Here is a 5,952-nt window from a genome sequence, read left to right as displayed (position 1 = left end):
AGATTTTAAAAATGTTATTTATTTGTAATAAAAATAAGTATTTTTTGTATTATTGCTGAATAACATTCCGTTGAAATTTTTTTAACAGTCTTTAGCATTTTTTCACATAATTTTTTTGTCAATAAATTTTAAGGAAAAATATTTATGTTTTCTAAAATCTCTATGAAAATACGCTTCTTTTGAGACCCAGGTTGACATACTTTTGAATAACTTTTTTTTCGATAATATTAGGGACTTTACCCTAAATACTTAAGATTTGAACCTAAATATCTTTACAACTTGACGTGATGGTAAAAAAAGAGTTGCATATTTGAAATCAAAATCAGAAATGCTATACAAAAAACAAATTTTTTGCTCGGCACCAGAAAAATTTTTTTTTTTGTTGACCTGTGTTATTGATAATGCATATGTTCAAAGTGAGTGGGGAGGGGGGGTTGCGTATGTCAATGTGTTATAGAATAGGTGCAAGAACATTTTTAACTTTTGATACATTACTTCCTACATTTACTTCAATAAAATACATTTTTAATAATGCGATTGACAAAAAATTTTGACGTTTGCTTAGAAAGAATTCATACTTAAGATACTTAAAATTCGAGATCGGGGCTCAAAATGTTGTACCACGTTTTTTAAATTCTCAATGCACTGTTGTAACTATAAAAATCATTATTACAATAAATAGTAATAACATAATGAGTAATCAGAGACGTATTAATTATTAATATAATTAATAATATCAATACCAATTATGCACTAGCCCCTAACAATTCAAAAAAAAAAAAAAAGCTTGAGCCTTAAAATTTGGATTTTCAACGGGAATAAAATGGAGTGCACAAACATTTAAACCAACGCGCAATAATAAGTAACCTCTCTCTGATGCAAAAACCAATTGATACGTGACCGTGAGTAATTATAAAATACTATACAGAAACATATATATATATATATATATATATATATATATATATATATATATATATATATATATATATATATATATATATATATATATATATATATATATATATATATATATATATATTGCAGGTTCTACAAGACTAAAGCAGCAGAAAAACACTTGGTTCCCGTGGGCCACACAGTTTTTTATGAGTTGCTTGACAAGAAAAAACGTATTTATACACAAACCTTAAAAAGATCAGTGTGATGTTTGCGTTGAAATTCGTGAAAGAAAGATACACCTAACTATGTTCTTCCATCTAGTTATACAGATCACTGGTATTTAAAAACGGAAGCTCAAAATAGTAAAGATTTCGATAAAAAAAACGTTGCCCTTAATGAACTAGTTTTAACAATGGATTGCCAGCAAACTCTTTTATGCCCAGTTTTATCTGCTGGTGCTTTGTACTTTAAAAAGAAGATCAAAATTCATAATCAAACTATCTATAACCTCCACACAAAAGAGGCAACCAATTATTTATGGGATAAAACCGAGGGGGGGGGGGGGGGCTGGAAAGTGATGTGTTTGCTTCGATATTATTTTATCACTTATTTGAATATAAAGAAAAAAATCAAAACTTAAATAAAGTGACAATATATTCTGACGGCTGTACCTACCAAAATCGTTGTACTGTAATAGCAAATTCACTTCTTTTGCTTTCTTTTCAAAATAATTTAATAATTGAACAGAAATATTTGGAAAAAGGACATACACATATGGAAGGAGACAGTGTACACGCTAATATTGAAAGAAATCTAAGAGGAAGAGCAATACACGAGCCTCGCGACTACATTGCTTTCATTGAAAACGCAAAAATTTCTTTTCCAAAGTATGAAGTAAAATTTCTCAAATACGATTTTTTTTAAAGTTTTTCAAATATAAAATATTACACAGAAATCAGACCAGGTAGTAAAAAGGGTGATGCAACAGTTACAAACATAAGATGTCTGAAATACACTCCGGAGCCAAAAATATTTTATAAATTAAGTTACTCTTCCACTGAAGATTACAAACCTCTTCCGCAAAATCTTAACATTAACACGTCAATTGAACTTATTACACTTATCAATCCAGAATTCCGATATGAGAGTCAAAATATAAAGACTTGATGAATCTTAAAACATTTGTGAGTAAAACTGCTTGGGAATTCTACGCCGATTTGCCTTATAACCCCAAAATAACAACTTAAATGATTTCCCGCATAATATACTTTTGATGTTATGTTATTTTTAAAAATTATATTCATGGTAATATTTACAGTGCTGGATTTTTTTTCCCCAATAACAGATTTAAAAAAAGTAGAAAAAATAAAGTCCAAAATGGGGTTTTTTAAATTTGATTTGTAAGGAATCAACCCTTAAATTATTCTAGATATAAAAAAAAATTTCGATGGCTGACCAATATCTAATGGGTGTAAAAATACCTAAAGCCAATGTCAAATCCGACACTGTTAATTAGCATACTAAATTAATTTAGCATTATTTATATTGTTTATTCAGTTTTGACTATTTTTGTCACTTTGTGTAAAAATTGTGTTTTTAGTAACACTTAGGATTATTTTCAAAATCCAGGGGTCATTCCCATCCTACTAGGAAATTCTTTTTCTTTTACTAATATACTATAATATTGTATATTAATTTATTTTAAAGTAAACTGAATTTTATCTTTGTTAGTGTAAAATTATTTTTCATTTACAAGTTGTTTATATAATGTAATAATATATATATATATATATATATATATATATATATATATATATATATATATATATATATATATATATATATATATATATATATATATATATATATATATATATATATATATATATATATATATATATATATATATATATATATATATATATATATATATATAATATACTGTTTCTATAATATTAAAACTTCTTTTTTAAAAACTTTAAGTTTGTATGCTGAAAGAAAATGTTTATGTTTGAAAGTAGATAAGGTTTATGACTGAAAAAAAATCATATATTTACATTTATGGAATTAATTTAAAAAAATATTTTATTTACTACAAGAGAAAAATATTTGTGCATTTAAACATGGCGAGGCTCCTTAGTCCTTAATGATCTGAGGGAAAAAGTTTAGATATGAAACCTGTATTTACATGAGGTTAAAGATGTAAATATAAATAAACATTTTAATATAATACTACTATAGCAAAATAAAAAAATGATATAATCAAAAACTGTCTAACTTGCACAAATAAGAAATGTAAAATTGAGAAAAAAACTTTATTAAAATAAATATCAAACAAATATAAACTAAAGACAAGTTTGTATCACTTATAAGAAATTAGACATATTCAACAATTGAACTTAAAACTTGAAACTTGTTATTAGTTTACTATAACTATTTTTGATTTTAAAACTTGAAACAACTTTTTTACATATATCGACAGTTTTCTGATAGCCAAACATTAGTATTACTTGCAAAGTAAGTTGTACTCTTAATTTGTATTTCTATGTAAATCTACAAGTTTAACACATTCAACGTTTAGTCACATTTTCCTGTCCTGCCCTGTTTTTCCAAAACTGAAAATCCTATTTATACTATCTATTAAATACTTTTCACAAAGTATTTTTGTTTCTATATTTTTATCACAAAATTAGTTATTTACTACTAAAATAATGAAGAGCTTGACTTTATGTTGGATTATGTAAGTGCTGCGAGCATAATTTTTGCATTTGATATGTTAAATTTGCTGTAACACAAAATATATCACTTTTGAATTACAATCTTTTCATTAGACAATACCAGCAACTTTCAATAAGTATAGATAGAGACTGCAGTGGGTCATGCCAAACATAGGTCTGTAGTTTTTCTTAAATTGAAACAAATTACATGACATAAATTTTTAATAAATACTGAACCAAACTAATAATAACAAGTAAAATGAAAGATGATAAAAAAACAACAATTCTAATAATTAATCATTGTTATATTAATTGCAAAAATGTAGAATGTTTGTACTATGTTTACTAAACTTGTTATACTTTGCTTAAATACTAATATATTTATACAAACATACATATATATATATATATATATATATATATATATATACATATATATATACATATATATATATATATATATATACATATATATATATATACATATATATATATATACATATATATATATATATATATATATATATATATATATATATATATATATATATATATATGTATACATATATATATATATATATATATATATATATATATACATAAATATAGACATATATATATATATGCATATATATATATATACATATATATATATATATATATATATATATATATATATATATATATATATATACATATATATATATATATATATATATATATATATATATATATATATATATATATATATATATATATATATATATATATTTATACATATATATATATATACATACAGGGTGCCTGCCAATATTTTAAGGTGAATTTCACTGACTTTTCCCCGATCTTCTACCTGTTTTCTCTGATTTAGTTTAAAGTTACCCAAACTCAACTTCACAAAAATTGACCTAAATTCATTTAGAAAAATGCTCTTAAACTGCAAGAATATAAATAATAATACAACTAACATTAAATATATCAAGAAAAGTTCATAAAACTATCTGCTAAATAAACCTTTATATCACGTGTACCATATACAACTTATTTAAGTTATGTAAACTTGATGAAGAGCCATCTTTCCTGATTTTTCTAAAATTTAACCTAATTTCCCTGATAACCCCCTGATTTTTTTTGCAGATATATGAATTCCCTGACTTTTCTCTGCTTTGGCAGATATCCTGTATATATGTATATATATATATATATATATATATATATATATATATATATATATATATATATATATATATATATATATATATATATATATATATATATATATATATATATAACATTTTCAGGTCACCAAAAAATTAAAAATTAATTATGGAATACTGCAAACATATAAAAAAAGTATTAATGCAGTATTGTAATACAAGATTCTATAGCATTTTTGAAGACTTTTCTAGAATCTTTTTTAGATATTTGTATAATCATGAAGAATATTCTAGGATTGATTTCTCTGGAATTTCCAGTAGTAGTGAACCTCCTGAGGATGTTTATTACTACAACAAAATCCTAAAAGCGTCTGCAATTTAGTTCAATTTTAGAAAATACATTTATAAGAATATACCATTTATAGAAAGTCGAGTGGACTTCATATGCAGATCTTGCATATAAAGACCACTTAGCAACGATGAAACATAACACAAGAAGAATTTTATTTGATCTAAAGTTACTAGTCACAACAACAAGACTAAATAAAGTTGATAAAGTATATATTATGAATTTGTCAATTAGTATGTAACATAACAAACATGTTTTGGTTACATATGCTATGTTGTTATTAACAACAACATAAGTATTTTTAACATATTTATCTTAATTAAAACTACTCGATTACTCACAAACTTAATCAAGTTATGATCAAGGTTTTGTTTTTAAATAATCGCTATTAATAAATGTTTAAATAATCGCTATTATTTAAACATTTCTAGAATTTTATAAAAAACTTCAAATATTTAAAAAAACACCATCTAAAATTTATGCACCCGAAAAACGCAGATAGTCTAAAAATGCATCTAGCAAAAATGCAGATAGTCCAATTTTGTTTTACGCGGAGATCGCAGATAAGCTAATTTTGTTTTACGCGGAGAATGCAGATAGATCAATTTTGTTATGGGCGGAGATAGTTGATAGTCCGATTTTGCGCGGAGCCATTGATAAGTAGTATAGATTAGTGAAGCTAAAAACTTGGTTGCAATGAGAAAGATATTTTTTGAATTTTTTATAGGTGCAATTGAACTTTGGCGAGTAAAAATAACTAAATAACTTCAAAATCGCCTATTTTTTTCATATGCATTAGATACCTTCTGTTTATAGTATATAGATTACC

Source organism: Hydra vulgaris, chromosome 13 (assembly GCF_038396675.1).
Source record: "Hydra vulgaris chromosome 13, alternate assembly HydraT2T_AEP".
Classification (NCBI taxonomy): Eukaryota; Metazoa; Cnidaria; class Hydrozoa; order Anthoathecata; family Hydridae; genus Hydra; species Hydra vulgaris.
Note: the sequence above shows the minus strand (reverse complement) of the source record.